General features: G+C 46.0%; 1 protein-coding gene and 1 pseudogene across 5 annotated transcripts in view; one reads left to right on the top strand and one right to left on the bottom strand.

The window, feature by feature from the left end:
- The window catches only part of LOC140070832 (capping protein, Arp2/3 and myosin-I linker protein 3-like), an 813581-nt gene that overhangs the window by 84915 nt on the left and 705975 nt on the right, over positions 1-22691 (top strand). The gene's annotated exons all lie outside the window — the stretch shown is intronic.
- On the bottom strand, positions 14753-16467 carry LOC140068819 (T-complex protein 1 subunit alpha-like; annotated as a pseudogene).

Here is a 22691-nt window from a genome sequence, read left to right as displayed (position 1 = left end):
AAGCCCACAAAAATAAGGCACAAATGTGTTTTTTCACCAATTTCACTGCATTTGGAATTTTTTTATGCTTCCCAGTACATGGCATGAAATATTAAATACCACCATTTTGAAGTGTAATTTGTTATTCAGAAAATAAGCCATAACACAGCTCTGTACATGGAAAAATAAAAAGGTTATAGATTTTTGAAGGTGAAAAATTAAAACGCAAAAACAAAAAAGGGCGGCGGGAAGGGGTTAAAACTGGCTTCGGGACTGTGACTCATGAGCTTGAACTCTGTTCAGACCGGGAGGTCGAGTTCATACTTGGAAAGGAATTTTCTTATTTCTGGCAGTTGTGGGTATCCCAAATGATGCCAAAGCTGCATATTCCTGGGAAAAGCCTCCTGCACCGTGTTCTGTACAACAGTCTAAAAGAGACGGTGCAGAGAAGTCACAGACAAAACTCCCTGAGGTGATGGTGGGCAGAGTCTCACTGTCTGACAGTCTGAACTGTGGCTAAGATGGGCTGAACCCACAGAATGAGACTGTACCGCTGGGACTTGTAGGGTCTAATGGACTGTGTGATAACAAATAGCATGCAATACCTTGTACTGAAATTGACACTGCTGCAATGTCATGTTTTGTGAATTTCTTGCCTTATGATCGAATCATCCCGCACATTCAGGTAAATCAGAGTGTGAACAGACAGGTAAAGGTGCAGCCAATTGTAATGAGGGGGCTAGCTCAAGTGTGCCCCTAGAGGTTGTGGGTTGTAGTGAAATAGATAGCAACACTGATAAGTTTGCTGTAACTAATCGCAACCCAGATGGCGATGCTGCCATAATGTTTTGTTGTGAAGCTTATGTACATGATATTGACCATGGTTCCCCTCCAGCTCAAAGTAAAGAGTGCACTGAAGAATCTGAACAGCTGGAGTGTGAACTGAGCCTTAACCAAATGGCTGTAAGGGTGCGGTCACACGTCGCGTTTAAAAACGCATTGCAACTGCTGAAGATAGATTTGGCTAATTAAACATAATGCAACCGTTAAAGCATTATTAATGCGAGTGTTAACATATGCGTTTGTTAATGCAAGCGTTAACTCATGTGTTAACGCAAGTGTTAACATTTGCATCTTGTAAACACAAGTGTTAACAGCTGTTTAATTAGGCAAATCCATCTTCAGTAGACATGTGACCGCATCCTGAGTGCTGATATTGTAAACCTGGTTGCCAATGGTGATGAGGCCTGACAATTTATTTTGTCCTTTTGATGATTTCTGTTCCATTAAAGGCTTTCCTACCACAGAATCTGGAAGGTGTGAGGATAACCTAAGGCCGCTGTCACATGTACCATGTAGGTGTCCGATCATAAGCCCGAACGCACATTGCAAGGTGCTCAAATGTGAAATGTAATAAAATCTATCAGAAAAGAAAGCAAAACAAGAATTAGTGGGCTTAAATTAATATGACAATTATTATCTTAACCCCTATGGGACCTCTTTTGGCCTTATGGATGCAGCGCCATTTTTCAAATCTGGCCTGTGTCACTTTAAGTGGTTATAGCTTTGGAACGCTATGAGATATCCAGGGGATTTTGAGAATATTTTCTCGTGACACATTGGGGGACATTTACATAAAGTGTCGTTGTCTGCATTGGCTTTGTTACCGACCTGCTCTCGGAAAAAAGACACACATTTAATATTGTAGAGCTGTGCAGAGACATTTCTGGCGCCGAGACTATTTTCTGTCCCTGGGACCAAAATCTGTCCCGAGCACCAGAAATGTGTCCAACAGTCCCTGCTAGACCAGTTTTCTTTTGGTCTACTTTCCGCCAGTTTACAGCGCCCAAAAATGGCTGTGACACATATTAATTGTGTCTGAGTTTCCACTCCGCCAAAGCCACGCCCCTTTTCAGAAAAGAGTCGGAGCAGGCGGAAAAAGTCATTTTTTCTCTCCCCGACAGCTAATAAATAGGTAGGAGAGCAGAAGATGCAGTGAAAGCGCCACAAAACTGGCGGAAACACCATAGTAAATGTCCCCCATTGTGCTTCAAATTAATTAAAAAATTTGGATGAAATCTTTTGTGTTTAGTTATGAAAAAAAACTAAATTTGGAAAAATTATTTATTTTCAGCTTTCTAAATTCTCTACTTTTGACGCAGATAGTCATAGCACCCAAACAAATTCATAACTTACATTTCCCAAATGTCTGCTTTATGGTGGATGTTTTTTTTAAGATTCCACATATTTTACTAGAATGTTATGAGGCACAGAATTTAGGTATCATTTTTCACATTTTTTGTAAAATCACCTAAACCCGTATTTAGATGGACCTGCTCAAATTCTAATTGACACTGAGGGGCCTAAATAATAGCTAGACTCATAAATTACCCCATTATGGAAACTACACCCCTCAACATATGAAAAACTACTTTTAAGTGTTTATAGTGTTTTATAGGGGTTAAAACAAAATGGAGGTGCAGTCTACAAATTGTAATATTTTTTCATAATGCACTAATTTTCGGTGGAAAATTGAACATTTGCAAGGGATAAAATGAAGAAAGGCTCCACCAGGTTTAATACCCAATTTCTTTTGAGTACCGATACCTTATATGTGGTGGGAAGGAAAATTTTATGTGTTTTTCTTTTTTTTGGGCCGTTAACCATACCATAAAAATAGTATATTATTTTTATTCTATGGGTCGCCGCGATTACAAAATCCACTTTGAGGATCTAATAATGATTGTTTTATTATGAAGATTGTTACAGACGCAGGGATACCAAATATGTGGGGGTTTTGTGTATTTTATTCATTATTGTATTTATTATTGTACTGAATAAAAACTAATTTGGAGAAAATGTTGTTCATTTCAGCATCACTATCTTTTCATATACATAACTTTTTTATTTTTCGGCTGACAAATCTGGTTAGGGGCTAATTTTTTGCGAGAAGAGTTGTTCTTTTTAGTTGGCTTATTTTAGAGTGCGTAAAATTTTTTAAATCACTTTTTAGAGCATTTTTTATAGGGTATTAATGAAAAATTATCTTTTTTCGGAATGTTTTTTTTTTTTTCTTCTTCGCGTTTACTGTGCGGGTCCAGTAACTATTCTGTTTTATTATAAAGATTGTTATGGACGCGGCAATAGCAAATATGCAGGGGTGTTTTTGTGTTTTTATGGGAAAGTGACATTTTGGGGCTTATATTTTTATGTATTTATTTATTTTTTATTTATTCTAGTGTAGTGTTTAGTGTTTTTACATGTTTTTACTTTTCCATACTTGAACCTGAACAAGCGATGCTCTGATCGCTGGTTCAAGTTCAATACACTGCTATACAATACTATTTTATTGTACAGCAGTGTGAACTGTCTGAGCATGCGCAGACAGTTTACAGTCAGACCTGGAAGGGATCTGACTGCCAGGGAGAGCGGGCAGCTCCGGGGCACATGGCAGTCCTCGGGGCTGCCCAGAAGTGGATCAGATCCCCGGGTAAGCGGCACAGGGGATCCGATCCATAGCGGAAACAGTCTGCTCCGATTGCGGGTGTTACAGCGCGGTGTCAACTGTGATAGACAGCTGACAGCCGCTGCTTCTGGTGCCGGCTCCGTTCGGGCGCGAGAACAACGTGTTACATGGGGCAGAGAACTCTAGGAAGGAGAAAGGAACACCCCCGATGACATCTGCAGACCTGTAAGCCAATCAGCGACCGGCAGGCTTATGTGATGTCACACAGCCCTATAAAACCCAGCCATTTTCTATCTCGGCACTTCACACTTCATGTTGTAGCGTCCAGCTGCTGCTATTGTGCTGTGCGATTCTTGCTGCAATCCCTCGCTGTTCTCTAAGGGGGATCTGTATGCCCCAAATAGCAGTTCTATTTAGTGACAAAATCGAATGGGAAGAAATCTGTTTGACTTTATCGCATCTGCAGTAGCGATTGGTGGACTAATCCCTGGTTGTTCTTTAAGGGGGATCTGTATACCCCAAATAGCAGCTCTATTTAGTGACAAAATCGAATAGGAAGAAATCTGTTTGACATTCATGCATCTGCATTAGTGAGCTGTCAGTTGTGGGTTATCTGTATAACGCACATTGCAATACCTTTTGGGGGCTCTAGTTTACAGCCAGATTTACGTGTGAAATCCACATAATTTATACAGTGATTTTCGCTGAAATTACACTGTCAGTTGTGGGGTATCTGTATAATGCACATTGCAATACCTTATTGTGGCTCTAGTTTAAAGCCAGATTTACGTGTCAAATCCACGTAGTTTATACAGTGATTTTCGCTAAAATTACACTGTCAGTTGTGTGGTATCTGTATAACGCACATTGCAATACCTTTTGGGGGCTCTACTTTACAGCCAGATATACGTGTCAAATTCACGTAGTTTATACAGTGATTTTTGCTGAAATTACACTATCAGTTGTGGGGTATCTGTATAACGCACATTGCCATACCTTTTGGGGGCTCTACTTTACAGCCAGATTTACGTGTCAAATCCACGTAGTTTATAAACCACTATGTCAGACATAGGGGTGGCAGGTGGAGCAGGCAGAGGTGGCAGCACAGTAAAGGGATTTCGCAGCAGGGGTGACTCTGTGAGGCCAGAACTGCCTTTGTCATCTAGTGGCAGTGTGTTGATCAACAACCAACTCACCTGTCCTCAACCAGGCTCTGTCCTGTTCCTTTCCCGCAGCCAGAGAGCTACTAGGTGATCTGGGCTCAGCGCCACTATTCAGCGAGGACAAAGTGTTTGAGGACAGTCAACAGCTGCTTTGCAGTGAAGAGGTGGGGCAGACTCTCGCTGCTTCCTGCAGTAGACAGGCTGTGCATATTGACACCAGTGAGGAGAGTAGCAGTGACCGGGAAACGCAAATTGACGATGATGTAGCCGATCACACTTGGGAGCCGGGTGTAGCAGGGTATTCATTATCGACGGGCGAAGAGAGTGTTAGCTTGCGGAGCAGGCAGCAAGTCGCTACTGTGGCTGTGAGTCAGCAGGGTGGCAGCAGTGCGAGGATGGGAGCCAAACGTCCGCAGGGTACAAATCCCGATTCGCAGGCCCAAATAAGCAGTGGCACAGGGGCTCAGCGAGGCAGCGGCGGTAGTAGTCGCTCAGTGCAGAGTGTTGGCGGTAAAATTACCACCTCAGCGGTGTGGCAGCTTTTTGTAAAGACACCAGAGGAGCCGAGCGTGGGTATATGTCGTTTCTGTGGGCAGAAAGTGAAGCGTGGCCAGGGAGCTAACCTTGGCACCATGGCCCTGCGCCAACACATGCAGTGTCACCATCCAATGGCCTGGGTGAAACGGGTGTCAGATGCGGTCCATCCTGCAGGCGCAGCAACAGCAGCAGCACCTAATGGCACACTTGCTGTTTCAGCAAGTCAAGGCTCCAGCACCTCTGCCGAAGGGAGCTGTTTGTCTTTGACATCATCTCCCAGTCCAGATGTTCCTGCTCCTCGTTACGCATGGCGCCAGCAGTTGTTGAGCGAGGCGATTACAAAAAGACAACTCTATGCGTCCAGCCATCCTAAGGTGCAGAAGCTGACCGTGCTCTTGTCGAAGTTGTTGGTACTGCAATCTCTCCCTTTCCAAGTCGTGGACTCTGCACTCTTCAGAGAACTATTGGCTTGTGCCGAACCGAGGTGGAGAGTTCCAAGCCGCGATTTTGTTTCCAAAAAGGCTGTGCCAGCCCTTCACCAATATGTTCAACAGAAGGTGGGCCAGTCCTTGAGCTTATCAGTTTTTTCCAAGGTGCACGGCAGCGCGGACGTGTGGAGCTGTAATTATGGTCAGGGCCAGTATATGTCCTTTACGGCCCATTGGGTGAATGTGCTTCCCGCCCAGCCACACAAACAACTTCCACAAGAGACGGCGCTATCTCCACGTTGTAAAACTGCTGCTCCTGCGCCAGTGTCCACCTGCTCCTTCTCCACCACCACCTCAGCCTCCACATGTGCTGCTCCATCATACCACATGTGCTCCGCGTCATGCAAGGAGAAATCAATGTGTGGCTTTCTCCGCGACAACTAAAAATCGGAACCACGTTGACAGACAATGGGAGGAACATGGTGTCTGCGCTGCACCGAGGAGGAATGGTCCATGCGCCCTGCAGTCTTCCTGAACTTCCTGAAGTCTTACACCCATCTGCAAGACATTCTAAAAATGGCCAGGAAACAGTGCACGCACTTCAGCCATTCTTACAAAGCCAAGCACACCCTCCTCGAGTTGCATCGCCAGAGCGGCCTACCCCAACATAGTCTGATATGCGATGTTTCAACCCGTTGGAATTCCAGCCTCCATATGTTAGACCGCCTGTATGAACAGAGAAAAGCCATTAATGATTTTTTGATGATGCAAGCGGACCATAGTACTCCCCTGTGTAACTTTGATGTCAGCCACTGGCAGCTCATGCGTGACACCTGCCGTTTGCTCAGGCCTTTTGAAGAGGCCACGTTATTTGTCAGTTGCCAGGACTGCGGGATGAACATCATTCCAATGCTTCATGTCCTGGAACTCATGCTGCAAAATCTGTCTGGTCAAGGCACTGGAGAAGTGGAGACTACATCGCATGACCACATGAATCGGGTGGGGGCTGAACTGGAGGAGGAGGAGGACATTGGAGCACAAGCAGAGTCTGGTGCAATTTGTGGTTTTTCTACTCAGGTGACAGGAGAGAAGGAGCAGGAGCATCCGGAGGAGGTAGAAGACGAGGCAGATGACCCAGAAGCACTGTGGCAGTATACTGTGGATATGGAGGCCGGGAGTCCCTCAGTCACTTGCGCAGATCGCCTGCAGCATGCTGCTTTGCCTAACTAGTGACAGCCGAATAGTCCACCCTCTTGGACCCTCGCTACTGGTCCAAAATGGGTGACTTTTTTCCTGCTGCTGAGAGCAAGGAACAACTGGCATACTATAGAGAAATACTGAGCACACAGTTGGCCGCTGCCTATGTGCGCCATTATCCATCCTCTGTCAGGTCTGACGGGGGGATTCCTGGCAGTCATTGCTCACGTACTACTACCACGGCTGCTGTGGGGAGCTGGGGGGCGGGGTAGGAGCAGTAGCAATTCCATCAACAGTCGCTTAAGTCTGGATTCCTTAATGAGCAATTTCCTTCACCCGCCTAGTGAGGAGGGTAGCTGCCACCGGCAGCAGCAGGACATGAAGCAGACACTGCACCAGCAGGTGGTGGCCTACTTGGACAGCACTTTACCACCTGAGGTAGAGGATCCCATGGACTACTGGGCAGCCAAACTTGATGCGTGGCTGCAACTTGCGGAGTTTGCAGTAGAGAAGCTGTCCTGCCCGGCCAGTAGTGTGGCATCAGAGCAGGTGTTCAGTACGGCGGGGGCCATCGTTACCCCCAGGAGAACCCGCTTGTCCACCCGTAATGTGGAGAGACTGACCTTTGTCAAGATGAATCGGGCTTGGATCTGCTAGGATTTCAACTCACCAATGCCTAATGCTTTAGATTAGATCAGCCATGGCGCCTCCTCCAAACGTTGAGGAATGAGTTGGGGTTCTAACTACCTGCCTCAGCTACTATTCTGATGCTGCCAATCGCCTGATGCCACACATCTGCTGCTAGTTGCACCATCTGCCTCCTACCATCTTTACCAGGGACTGGAATTGTCCGCCTCCTCCACACTATATCATGGTGCCACTCTGCGGGCTCCTGCTGCTTCTGATGCCGCCTTCACACTATATCATTGTGCCCCTCTGCGGGCTCCTGCTGCTGCTTCTGATGCCGCCTTTACACTATATCATTGTGCCCCTCTGCGGGCTCCTGCTGCTGCTTCTGATGCCACCTTCACACTATATGATTGTGCCACTCTGCGGGCTCCTGCTGCTGCTGCGGCCTTCACACTATATCATTGTGCCACTCTTCCAGTCTTGCTGCTTCTGATGCCACCTTCACACTATATCATTGTGCCACTCTGTGGGATCCTGCTGATGCCACCTCCACACTAAATCATTGTGCCACTGTGTGGCTATCCCTGTTGCTGCCACTTTGTTGCTGACACCTGTGGACTCATGCTGCTGCTTCTTCTGTCGCCACCTCCACACTCTTATCATTGTGCTACTTAGTGGCCTCCGGTTGCTGCTGCTGCTGCTGATGCCACCTCCACACTATAGAATTGTGCCACTCTGTGGCTTTCCCTGTTACTGCCACCATGTTGCTGCCACCTGTGGGATCCTGCTTCTGATGCCACCAACACACTATATCATTGTGCCACTCTGTTGGCTCCTCCTGCTGCCACTGCTACTGATGTCACCTTCACACTATATGATTGTGCCACTCTGCGGGCTCCTGCTGCTGCTGCTTCTGATGCCACCAACACACTATATCATTGTGCCACTCTGCAGGCTCCTGCTGCTGCTGCTTCTGATGCCGCCTTCACACTATATCATTGTGCCACTCTGAAGGCTCCTGCTGCTTCTGATGCCACCTTCACAATATATCATTGTGCCATTCTGTGGCTTTCCCTGTTGCTGCCATTTTGTTGCTGACACCTGTGGACTCCTGCTGCTTCTTCTGTCGCCACCTCCACACTCTTATCATTGTGCTACTTTGTGGCCTCCTGTTGCTACTGCTGCTGCTGTTGCCACCTCCACACTATATAATTGTGCCACTCTGTGGCTTTCCCTGTTACTGCCACCATGTTGCTGCCACCTGTGGGATTCTGCTGCTGATGCCACCTCCACACTAAATCATTGTGCCACTCTGTGGCTATCACTGTTGCTGCCACCTGTGGGCTCCTGCTGCTGCTTCTGCTGCCGCCACCTCGACACTCTTATCATTGTGCCACTTTGTGGCCTACCATGTTTCCACCACCTCCACAGTTTGTCATTGTGCCACTCTGCAGCCTACTCATGCTGCTGCCAACTGACCGCTGTCTCCCTGGAATACCCTGTGATTTCCATAATGCTGTTTTCACCCTCCATCACTCCATTACGTTGCCACTATGTTTGGTTTTCACCTTCATTTCATCTGCCAGAAGGATGAAAAGCTTCAAGATTGATAGCCAAAAGCAGGAGTGGATACAGAACACAGAGGACATGCAAGTATCCCATTTGCTGCTTATCTCTATTCTGGATCAACTCCTGTTTGTTTTTGGCTTCAGCAATACTGATGGATTATTGACCGATTGAAAGAGGACACTGGCGTGTGAAAAGAAGGGTAAAATGATCAGTGACGTCAATGCAAAATTACTGCCGACATCCTCTGCACTCTTTTGGGGGGCTTTCCACATGTATCCGCGTTTAACAGAATAGGTTCTGTCGTAATCTATGGAATCATCTGATGTCAGTGTACAAAGAGTGCACTCTTTGATGTTATAGTGGGATTTTGGCCCTCAGCTCGGTCCTTTCGAGCTGGCACAGACGTTACCTTTTCAGGCTGCGTTCCCGCTTCACTTATTTGCGGAAGTTGGCCTATGTAAGTGCACATGGAAGTGAAGAGTGAAGCGATTCTAAGAGCTGCGGCTGTCATGTGCGTGTCATACTAAAACACAGCATTGTTTGAAGACCAAACCACGCTCCCTATGCATATTTAAGCATGGCACAACATTCTACAACACCCTACAGGCTCTCTGCAGCCAGGAAATGCCTGTTTCGGGACGAAACGAATTTTAACAAATTCGCCCATCTCTACATTACTCATAAAATACAAAAAAGGGTTCAAAGTTCCAGCTCGCCTTCCATTTTGATTTGCTCCTTGCGCAAGAAGCATCTAGCAAGCCACACGGACCTCAGGCATAGAATCCAAAACAGAAGGAAACGATGTCCGCGCTTCAGGAGATGTGCAGGTAAAAGCAGTTTTCCTTTATTAAGAATCCAAGTACAATCGTATGATGGCCCAGGTATATGACCTACGCATTTCGCTCGTTTAGAGCTTAATCATGGTTTCCGCTATACGATAAGCAGAACAGCTATTTAAAGATCCCGCTCCGGTTCGGTGTGTGATGTCACAGTCACGTGACAACTTTCACGTGACTAAATTGCAACATGCCCCCCGTTCAGCACGATGTAATCCTATTATAAAAACTTCATATGGAACTAAAAGCAATGAATTTAAAGGTGAGAGATATGGTGACAATTAACACATTGTTGCAAATTAGATACATGTAATAGGAGACCTGTGCATGGTAACTCACGAAGCTCACAGGCACTATATCATATGAAAGGAGAAACGGGGGTAAGAAGACAAATCCTGATAACGTTGTAATTATGTACATAAAAATATATGTGGCACATTTACCCTACACACCCGTAATATTTAGATATATGGTGTTCAAAATTGAATATCACTCTATGGTATGTATGCTAAACATGCAATGAAACCATGCATACAGTTCCATGAACAGGAAATCAATGATAACATAGTACTAAGTCCTGCCTCAAGTTCATACCCGTAGGTTGGGTTCTTTTTAAAACGAACATCCAATGTGTTTCCCTGCTCATTAGCTTTTTTCTATGACCACCCCCTCTTTCCGGTCTTATTACTTTTTCTATGCCATGCCACCTAAAACAGCTGCTGTTGCCACTGTGGAAATCACGGAAATTTCCTAGAGGCGGCTGACATATTCGTTTGGTTACTATTTTTAGATTTATTTCTAAAAAAGACCCTTCCATAGGCTCTATTGTGTCCCCAATAGAGATGAGCGAGCACTAAAATCCTCAGGTGCTCGTTATTCGAGACCAACTTTTCCCGATGCTCGAGTGCTCGTCTCGAATAACGAACCCCATTGAAGTCAATGGGAGACTCGAGCATTTTTCAAGGGGATCAAGGCTCTGCACAGGGAAGCTTGGCCAAACACCTGGAAACCTCAGAAAATGATGGAAATGGACAGGAAACAGCAGGGGCAGCATGCATGGATGCCTCTGAGGCTGCTTAATCGCACCATTTTGCCAAAATTATGGGCAACATCATGGCCATGACAGAGTGACCGAATGAGGCTAGATAGTATCTAAAACATCCAATAATTGACCCTGACACTATAGAAGATGGCATGCAGCGGCAGCAGCGGCAGGCTAGAGAGTGGCATGGCGACATACCCCAAATGGACTCAGGCTTCAAACCAATTTTAAAAATTCCTTTTGGCGAGGATAACGTGTAGCACTGTATGTATCAGTATTTTGCCTGGTTAAGGCGGCAGAGTAGGTGAGCAAGAAGCGCTGAAATGATTTCCTATGTGAACAAAAGGTTGACGGTATATTTAGTCGATAACACAGCATGGTGGCGACATAGTGATCCATAACGTATCCACAGTGATCATAACGTATCTGGTGAAACACCCGAAAAATGAGCCTGACACAGCTTGTTTGATAAGGGGACATGTAAAATATTAATATCATTAAAATGACTTTAGCATAGGGTGAGACCATATGATTACACGTATATGATATTCTGTTATTCTTAAAAGTATTCATGTAGGATAAATATTCATTCAAGATGAACAAATATAAATTCATGATCGTATTATGTTATTATTGTATCAGTAGTAGAATGTAGGTTTATGTATGATATATTGATATGCTTTATATTGGGAATCAAAGACATACTGAATGAGATAGTTGGGGATATTCCATTGTACTTTAAAGGCAGATGGTATATGGTCAGTTGCCTTTGGTAAAATGTAAATTCCTTTATTATACTGAACTATTGTCATTTATCTTGACTCGTCATGGTACATTATGGTTTCAGAGTTCCCATGGAATACTGGTATCTGCTAGACAACCTTTATACTAGCACATCTATTTGTTAATAGCATATGTATATATAAGTTAATTAGTTTAAGTTTACATATTTATGAACTTGATTGAGATCATCTATGGTCCTCACATGGTATACGGACTAACATGAACCAATAGGAGATTGGGAATATTCACTTTGGAAATGTTAGTTTGTGTATAAAGAGTTACCATACTAGTGACTAAGGGGAGACTGTGTGTGAGAGAGGGTGATAGGAGAGAGACATCATTGGACATCACCATCAGTCTTTTGTCTCTTTGTCTCCACTCTCTCAAGCTTTGCGCTGTGGAGGATCGTGGAGGCAAAATGGACAGGAAACAACAGGGGCAGTATGCATGGATGCCTCTGAGGCTGCCTAATCTTGGGATGGAGCTGGCGGTCCACTGCCAGACGAGCTTTCGCCTGTCCAAGCCCCTGTCTCTCGGCTCCTCCCCACCCAAAATGGGCCTGGGGGCCAGAAGCGTTTACTTTGAAAAAAGTATCATTTTCAAAGCAGGCGGGGGCTACAAACAGCACTTCTAAGAACCTTTTGTATAAGATCAAGTGTAGTAGTGTTCTTATAAGTTTTGGTTATGGCGGGTGAGCGGAATGTAAACAGATGCGCAAGAAGCGCTGAAATAATATCGGTAAATGATACAAGTTTGCCAGTATATTTTGTGGATAACACAGCAGGGTGGACAAAGTTAACAAGTTTGATGTGGAAGCCATGAAAACAACCCAAAATTCTGCCTGACACAGCTCGTTTGCTAAGGGGACGATGTATGGAGGCAGCTATATGGACGACTTTGGGAGGCAGCTATGGAGATGATGTGTGGAGGTAGCAATGGAGACAACGTGTGGAGGCTGCTATGGAGACAATTAAATTTGGATAGTGCCTGTATGTGGCAGTCCAAAACAGTTTTCAAACCAGAGGAGCAGGTAGGTGGTCCTCCAGAAAAATTAAATACATAGAGTACTATAGCTAGAGCCAGTTGGCCCTGGCAAAAAATAGCCAGTTTTTTTCTGCTTTAGTGTACAAAGAGGAGGAGAAGGAGGACAATGAGGAGGAGGAGTGCATACATTATTCAGGTTGAGCTTCTTTCACCGGGTGGAGAATGGAAATCCTGAGAAATCCAGGCTTTATTCATCTTGATAAGCGTCAGCCTGTCAGCGCTGTCAGTTGACAGGCGTGTACGCTTATCGGTGATGATGCCACCAGCTGCACTGAAAACCCGCTCAGACAACACGCTAGCGGCAGGGCAGGCAAGAACCTCCAAGGCGTACAGCGCCAGTTCGTGCCACATGTCCAGCTTTGAAACCCAGTAGTTGTAGGGAGCTGTGTGATCATTTAGGACGATGGTATGGTCAGCTACATACTCCCTCACCATCTTTCTGTAAAGATCAGCCCTACTCTGCCGAGACTGGGGACAGGTGACAGTGTCTTGCTGGGGTGACATAAAACTGGCACAGGCCTTGTAAAGCGTACCCCTGCCAGTGCTGGACAAGCTGCCTGCTCGCCTACTCTCCCTCGCTACTTGTCCCGCAGAAGTACGCCCTCTGCCGCTAGCGCTGTCAGAAGGGAAATACTGTTTCAGCTTGTGCACCAGGGCCTGCTGGTATTCATGCATTCTCACACTCCTTTCCTCTCCAGGGATGAGAGTGGAAAGATTTTGCTTGTACCGTGGGTCCAGGAGAGTGAATACCCAGTAATCGGTGCTGGAATAAATTCTTTGAACGCGAGGGTCATGGGATAGGCAGCCTAGCAAGAATTCACACCCCTCACTGGTCTGACTGTCCATTTCCTCCTCCTCCAACTCCTCTTCTTCTGCCCATACACGCTGAACAGTGAAGGACTGAACAATGGTCCCCTCTTCTGTCTCGCCAACATTCTCCTCCTCTTCCTCCTCATCCTCCTGTACCTCCTCCGATATGCGCTGAGAAACAGACCTGAGGGTGCTTTGGCTATCAACAAGGGAATCTTCTTCCTCCGTCTCTTGTGACGAGCGCAAAGCTTCCGACTTCATGCTGACCAGAAAGTTTATCAACAGGCCAAGCAGCGGGATGGTGAGACTGATGATGGCGGCATCGCCGCTGACCATCTGTGTTGACTCCTCAAAGTTACTCAGCACCTGACAGATATCAGACATCCACATCCACTCCTCATTGTAGACTTGAGGAAGCTGACTGACCTGACTACCAGTTCTGGTGGAAGTTGACATCTGGCAGTCTACAATCGCTCTGCGATGCTGGTAAACTCTGGATAACATGGTGTAGTGGTTCAGCTCAAATGTGGGGGTCGGCAATGACAAAGCTCTCTTGGACAGCAGGGTTAAAGTTGAAACTGTGTATTTATTCCAGCAAAAACAGCAGTAACAAACAAAACATCAAATAAAATCCTTGCCTGTCCGGCTCTAACTAAACACTTGGCGGCCCTCACTAGCCACTGGAGGGCTTCTCCCTGCCTGCATGAAACATACGTTCAGTAACCCCGTGTCACTCACGTGTGGCTCTCACACAGTCCAGCTTCTGTGTCTCAGGTAGAGAGCGACTTCTGGCTGCTCCACACCCTTCTTTAAGGGATTGCACACCTGCTGCATTGTTAGACCCATTAGAATCTGGAAGCTTTGGTCTGGAGCAGTGATCACACTTCTGTCTCCACTCCTGCAATTAGGGTCCTGTACCAGGTCTTCCAAGAGACCAACACATGGAAAACAGTTTCCAGTTTGACCCAATTCACATTGAGGTCGCTGTAATACACATAAACCTTCATTTTCTCTCCAATTCAATAGTGACCTTGTCACATATCCCCCCCCCCTTTGATCACAACCATAGGTGGGATGACTTTACTACAACCCCCAGGGTCAAATTTTCCAAATTTTAAATGGACATCTTTCTTTTGTAATGTGCTCACCCCTTGTAATAAGGTTTCCTGCGTGGGATGTCATCCATGTAGAATGTTGCCTGGATAAAGCAGGTCTCAGGCTCCACATCTTGCACACACATAGATTTTATGTGCAAACAGCTATTTTTAAGCTCACACTTTACTTTTATTAAGTGTCCAGGTGATAATTTTTGGTACAAGACCAAGAAGTGCAAGATAAACAGAGTTACTAGTTATAAATTACAGTAATACAAAAAAGACAGTTTCTATGATACATCAGCCTTCAATTGATCCAGACTGCAGTGCCTCATGGTATTTCTTTACTCTCTGGATGCAATTTGATAAGATCATCAATTCTAAGGATTGTAATTGTAGCTTCTGTCGCAAACTTCAGGCTCTTTGTCTTGACAACAGTGGGTTCAAAAACCCACGCTTGTTTGTTATCCCTTGGTTTCCCATTGAGCAAGTCAAGTCCAATCCCCTTTAAGGCTTTGCTTTCAGGGTTGACTTGAGCCTCATTATGGAAAGCTCGCAGCTTAGCGACCAGGTCAGTAGAGTCTAGTGCAGCATTCACAGCAAGGGTTTTTGAAATAACCAGAAGTGCTCTTGCAAACTCTGTGATTGCTAGTTGCTTTCTTGAGCCCATGCTTGTAGCATAATTTTCTAGATAAATGAAAAGTGCTGCCTCCACAGCGCCACCACCTGGTACCACTGATTTGGACTCTAGCACCCTCTTCACCACACAGAGGGCATCGTGGACAGATCGTTCCATTTCATCACACACAAAGTCATTAGCTCCACGAAGAATGATGGATGCATATGTTCGGGCCTTTGTATTTTTGACCAGAATCAGCTCATCATCACATATTCTCTCTTGTACAACTTCTTCAGCTTGTCCCAACATGGAGGCTTCAAAGCTTTCTTCTCCCTCCAAGTTTGCAAGGGTTGAACAAACCGTAGCTCCAGATGCTTTGGCAATACGTTTTAAATCTTTTTTCAGTACTCTTCGCACAGCCATTGCACCTGCATCAACAAAATACTTGAGACACATGTCATCGATTCCACCAGTCCCCGGTTGCCAAAATCTTCTGAATCCTCTCTTTGGTAATGTCAGACTCCCACTGGCGGATTTGGTCCAACTTGGATGGGTCGGAAATAATCACTTGAACTCCAAGTTTCGTTTTACTTTTCTGCAAACTGAAGTCTAAGCAGGCAATTTTTGCATGCGTAATCATCTTGTTCATTCCTTGTGAACCCACCACACAGTTAAGTGCGTAACCATTTACAAGAATGCTTTCTTTCTGGCTCCGGCCATGAGCTTTAAGAACATTAATGGAGTTTATTGGGTAACGGGCCTGGCCCTTTGGATCCACATACTTTACAGCAAGCGCAGCATCTACCACCATTGAAGCAAAAAATTCACTATCAACTCCAAAAATTTTAGAAGACATAGAAGTCTTTGCAGCATTAAGAAGACAGTCCTTCCCCAGCTCATCGGTGTTAATTGTGAGGTTCTCGTTGATGTATCTGACAGCTTCTTTGCAAGCCAGACTATAGCCTCCAATTATGGATGTTGGGTGGATTTTCTGTTTCACCAGCTCATCTGCATTCTTCAGCAGCTCTGCAGCAATAATCACAACTGATGTTGTCCCATCTCCAACTTCATTGTCTTGCAGATCAGCAAGTTCACAAAGGACTTTAGCTGCAGGATGTTCTACTTCTAGAAGCTTCAAGATTGTTGCACCATCATTTGTTATAGTGACATCGCCAATATCATCCACCAACATCTTATCATAGTTCCCTGCCAGTGTAGGAGATAATTGGTCGATATTAGCAAACACATTATTAGTGCTTAATACTGGCATAGTCATAACTTTTTCTGTGCTAGCATTGGTAACAACATTGACATCATGTAATGTTACATTTTCCTCACACACTGAATTTTCACTATTAGCAGCCACAACCTGTACGGGCGCCGTTGAGTACCTAGACGCCTCTGTTTTCACAAGCTCTCGAGCACCTACCACCAAGTCTACAGACTCTGCAGGTGTACACCAGAGGCACACGGGGTGACATTGTCACATAGCATTTCATTACACACATTTTTATCATCGGGTAAAGGCTCTATGGACGCATGTTCTTTCTGAGAGATCACAGCATTTTCTGGGGAATTTGTCTCCTGTGGATAAACATCAGGGTTAGCAAGGACATCATTTTCCACCAGAATTTTCCCACAGAACTTGAAATCTCGGCCTAACACAATCTCCACATCGATATCATCAAATTTAACAAGTTCATGTTTCACTGTTCCAAACTCAGTCTCAAAGTTTAAAGTCACAGTCTTGTGGTTCTCATGAACAACCTTCAGAAACATTATTAGTTCTGGCATGATTTTGGAAATCTTTTGGTCTGGAACCATACAAACCCCCAACTGGATTCCACCCACAGTACTTTCAAATGTCTTCCTTGAAAGTTGCACATGTTGTGTCATCACAGGTACTTCTGCTCAGAAACAGCAGATGGTTCAACCATTAATGGACAGTCAATGGAAACGTGCCCAAGCCTCTGGAAACACGCACACTTCACCAGCCCTTTGGTTAGTCCATAATTATGTACCTCTGGCTTTCCCAAGCTCACTGTAACATTATTTTTCACAGTGTTTACACTCTTCCCAGCTCCCTCAAAGCCCCGAACAGTCTTACCAGGAATTCCCGGATATTTCACTTTATCAGAGGTTTGGTATCGGTGCTGGCTTGTATGGTGCAATTCTTCTGTTGTAGGAAATCGATCCCATATGTCCAGGCGTTTTTGAGGTTGGTTGCTTGTAGCAACAGTATTACTCCTCCTAGATGGCACCTCCAACAAAACACTGGGCCTCTTAGCAACAGGACATCCTTTCATGCAGTGATCCGCCTGCAGACATCCCCAACATTGCTTTTGGTTGTCCATAGCAACAGTACTCTTACTCCTTGCATCTGGACCTTTAGACATCGCAGCCAGGTTAGAGGCCAGCACACTATTCTCTGCTCTCAGACGTGCATTCAGGCTTTCCATTCTTTGCTGCCGCACAGTGGTGGCCATCGTACTTCTTGTTGCGCTTGTCGCACATCAGCCATAACTTGTTCATGTCTCAGGCTAGACTGTATCAGCTGCTCCAACAGCTCCTCCATTGTCTTGTCTGGACCTTGCAGCACCGCAGCTGCTTTCACCCAGGAATTAGACTTCTGGCCCTTTAAATTTCCACAAAGTTAAAGTTCATCCGCAGCTTTTGTCATGCAGTTGCTGCTAGCAACCTGCCCATTGCATCCTCCACCAATTGTAGGGGTTCAGCTCAAATGTGGGGGTCGGCAATGTCAAAGCTCTTTTGGACAGCGGGATTAAAGTTGAAACTGTGCATTTATTCCAGCAAAAACAGCAGTAACATACAAAACATCAAATAAAATCCTTGCTTGTCCGGCTCTAACTAAACACTTGGCGGCCCTCACTAGCCTCTGGAGGGCTTCTCCCTGCCAGCATGAAACATACGTTCAGTAACCCCGTGTCACTCACGTGTGGCTCTCACACAGTCCAGCTTCTGTGTCTCCAGGTAGAGAGCGACTTCTGGCTGCTCCACACCCTGCTTTAAGGGATTGCACACCTGCTGCATTGTTAGACCCATTAGAATCTGGAAGCTTTGGTCTGGAGCAGTGATCAAACTTCTGTCTCCACTCCTGCAATTAGGGTCCTGTACCAGGTCATCCAAGAGACCAACACATGGAAAACAGCTTCCAGTTTGACCCAATTCACATTGTGGTTGCTGTAATACACATAAACCTTCATTTTCTCTCCAATTCAATAGTGACCTTGTCACAATGGTTAATGTTGAATTCCACCTCGTGGGCACGTCGCACAACGGTCGGTGAGCGGGCAGTTTGAGGCGGCGCTGCGCTGCCCTGAGAGTGGCAGCATCTGTGCTGGACTTCCTGAAATGCGCACAGATGCGGCGCACCTTTGTGAGCAAATCAGACAGATTGGGGTATGTCTTGAGGAAACGCTGAACTATGAGATTTAACACATGGGCCAGGCATGGCACATGTGTCAGTCTGCTGAGTTGCAGAGCCGCCACCAGGTTACGGCCATTGTCACACACAACCATGCCTGGCTTCAGGTTCAGCGGTGCCAGCCACAGATCAGTCTGCGCCGTGATGCCCTGTAATAGCTCTTGGGCGGTGTGCCTTTTATAGCCTAGGCTCAGCAGTTTGAACGCCTGCTGTCGCTTAGCGACGGCACTGCTGCTGTGCCTAGAGCTACCGACCGATGGCGCCATGACCACGGATGGTGGAGGAGGGGTGGGAGGAGGCATAGTAGGCCTGAGAGACCTGGACCGAGGTAGGCCCCGCAATCCTCGGCGTAGGCAGTATATGACCAGCCCCAGGGTCAGACTCGGTCCCAGCCTCCACCAAGTTAATCCAATGTGCCGTCAGCGACATATAGTGGCCCTGCCCGGCAGCACTCGTCCACGTGTCCGTGGTCAGGTGGACCTTGTCAGAAACGGGGTTGGTCAGGGCACGGATGTTGTTGTCTGACATGTGCTTTTGCAGGGCTGGGACGGCACATCGGGAAAAGTAGTGGAGGCTGGGGAACGAATACTGAGGGGCGGCCGCCGCCATGAGGTTGCGAAATGCCTCGGTCTCTACCAGCCTATAGGGCAGCATCTCCAGGCTAACTAGTTTGGATATGTGGATGTTGAGGGCTTGGGCGTGTGAGTGGGTTGCACTGTACTTCCTCTTGCGCTCCAGCGTCTGGGGTATGGAGAGCTGAACGCTGCGCATGGAGACATTGGTGGATGCTGTGGAGTATCGTGGAGGCGAAGGTGTGGTTTTCGCACGGGAGGTGTTTGGGCTGGGGTCCTGGGCAGGGGGCTGACTAGCAGAGGCAGCAGGTGACACAGGGGAAGGAGCAGTGGTGTGCCCGGCCGGAGGTGAACGGCCTTGGTTCCATTGAGTGGGGTGTTTAGCATTCATATGCCTGTGCATACTGGTGGTGGTTAAGCTGGTAGTGGTGGAACCCCTCCAGACTTCTGAAAATCGAAACATTTGGCGCTGATGGCCCTGCCTCTGGCCCTGCCTCTCCGTCTGGCCCCACCACTGCCTCTTCCAACCTGTTCTCGTCGAGGACTCGCCTCCGTCTCAGAAGCACTGTGCTCACCCGGCCTATCAACCCAGCTTGGGTCTGTCACCTCATCATCCTCCGATCCCTCAGTCTGCTCCCCCCTCGGACTTCCTGCCCTGACAACAACTTCACCACTGTCTGACAACCATTTCTTGTCATCATCCGACACCTCTTTACACACTTCTTCTACTACGTCAACAATGTCATCATCACCCACAGACTGCAACCGGTGGAAAACCTGGGCATCGGAAAAGAGCTCAGCAGCAACCGGACAAGTGGTTTGTGACTCTGATGCCAAATTTTCCAGGGAGGGGGCAGACTGGGGGGAAGGAGGCTGAGGTGGAGGAGTGCTGATTTCGGTGACATGGGTGGACTGCGTGGAAGACTGACTGGTGGACAAATGGCTAGAAGCATTGTCCGCAATCCACGACATCACCTGTTCACACTGTTCTGCCCTCAACACTGCTCTACCACGGGTCCCAGTAACTTGAGACATGAACCTAGGGAGTGTAGCTCTGCGGCGTCCCCCTGCTCCCTCATCAGCAGGTGGTGTCTCACCCTGCCCAGGACCATGGCCTCTGAACCCTGCAGTAGTTGGACGCCCACGCCCTCGTCCTCTACCCCTAGCCCTCGGGTTCAACATTTTCAAAATGAAAGTGTAAACTGAAAATTTTTTTGTGTTTTTTTTTTTTTGGTGGTTTTTTTGTGTTTTTGTTTTTTTTAACAAAACAATGCTATCCTATTGCTATGGCTAGTTTCCAACCTACACTGACAGCACACAACAGGATTTTGTGCTGTGCCTGATGACTTTTAGCTTTGAAAAAAAAAAAAAGAAATGAAAAAGCAGACTGTGCCTAATTCAATCCAACCCCTAACAAATTGTCCCACTTAGGTGTTTGAGATGTAACTAAATATAACGTTCGCAAGTCTCCCTGCAAATTTGTCACAATATGGTACTAGCTAGCAAGGCCAGCCACAAGCAAACAAAAAAAAATAAAATATAACGCTATTCTAGCCCTAACAAGGGCTGTTGGGTTCTTGTAGACTCACTCCTGCCTAACAGTAAGCTAATATAACACCCTAACGCTATCCCTGCAGCAGCAGCAGCTCCCTCCCTAACGACATCCAGACAGAGAATGATGCGAGCAGCGCGGGCAGGGGCTAGTCTATTCCAGGGTCACCTGATCAGGCCAGCTAACCACTGCTATCGACGCTTAAGGGTACCACTTCATGCTGGGTGGAGTGCAGAGTCTCCTGGCTTGTGATTGGCTCTGTTTCTGGCCGCCAAAAATCAAAACGCCGGGAGATGCCATTTTCTCGAGCTGGCGAAGTATTCCTCCAAGCAACGAGCAGTTACGAGTACGCTAATGCTCGAACGAGCATCAAGCTCGGCGAGTGTGTTCGCTCATCTCTATTCCCCCGGCATGTTTAAAAGCTGTACTGCCGAGGTAAAAAAATACACTTGGTTACCTTAGATGCATAGCCTGTGAACACCTCCTAACCATAGATTGTTTAACTTCAAGTGTCACCAATGAGAAATATAGAATTACTACATACTTGAACTTTAACACTACATTTGCAGTTTATTTGATATGCTGCACTATGTGCAACATACAATATGTGGGTTGTACCACTAATTCTCTTAAAGTACGTATTAGGAAACACCTAACGAATATGTCAGCCGCCTCTAGGCATTTCTGTGATTTCCATAGTGGCAACAGCAGCTGTTTTAGTTGGCAGGGCATAGAAAAAGTAAGAAAACCGGAAAGAGGGGGTGATCATAGAAAAAAACTAATGAGCAGGGAAACCTATTGGATGTTCGTTTTAAAAACAACCCAACCAACGGGTATAAACTTGAGGCAGGACTTAGTACTATGTTATCATTGATTTCCTGTCCATGGAACTGTCTGCATTTTTTCATTTCATTTTTAGCATACATACCATAGAGTGATATTCAATATTCAATTTTGAGCACCATATATCTAATTATTACGGGTGTTTAGGGTAAAGGTGCCACATATATTTTTATGTACATAATTCCAACGTTATCGGGACTTGTCTTCTTGCCCCCGTTTCTCCATTCATATGATATAGTGCCTCTGAGCTCTGTGAGTTACCATGCACAGGTCTCCTATTATATGTCTCTTATCTACAACAATGGGGCAGATTTATCAAGCAGTCTGAAAGTCAGAATATTTCCAGTTGCCCATGGCAACCAATCACAGCTCAGCTTTCATTTCACCAGTGCTCATGAATATTTTAAAGGGGAGCTGTGATTGGTTGCCATGGGCAATTGGAAATATTCTGACTTTCAGACACTTGATAAATCTGCCCCAATGTGTTAATTGTCACCATATCTCTCACCTTTAATTTCATTGCTTTTAGTTCCATATGAAGTTTTTATTATAGGATTATATCGCGCTGAACGGGGGGCGTGTTGCGATTTAGTCACGTGAAAGTTGTCACGTGACTGCGATGTTACACACCGAACCAGAGCGGGATCTTTAAATAGCTGTTCTGCTTTTCCTATAGCGGAGACCATGATTAAGCTCTAAACGAGCGAAACTCGTAGGTCATATACCTGGACCATCACACGATTGTACTTTTGCCATGTTTGGATTTTACTTGGATTCTTAATAAAGGAAAACTGCTTTTACCTGCACATCTCCTGAAGCGCGGACATCGTTTCTTTCTGTTTTGGATAACATTACTCATGTATGACAGTTAACTTGTAATTTATCCATAATGTAATGCATTGTTAGCTTGTACGTATATAGCACACAATGATGGCAAGTAATTCTATTGCGAGTAGCTCTATTGTCACCAGGTGGCAGTATTTACAAGAAGTAGGCTCCGTACTATATTGCTCCTAGTGTGTACACCGGTCTAGTGATAAGGGCTCTCATTCCCCATTCAAACAGCGTCTTTAAACAGATGA

Source organism: Engystomops pustulosus, chromosome 7 (assembly GCF_040894005.1).
Source record: "Engystomops pustulosus chromosome 7, aEngPut4.maternal, whole genome shotgun sequence".
NCBI lineage: Eukaryota > Metazoa > Chordata > Amphibia > Anura > Leptodactylidae > Engystomops > Engystomops pustulosus.
Note: the sequence above shows the minus strand (reverse complement) of the source record. Positions and strands in the feature narration are given on the sequence as shown.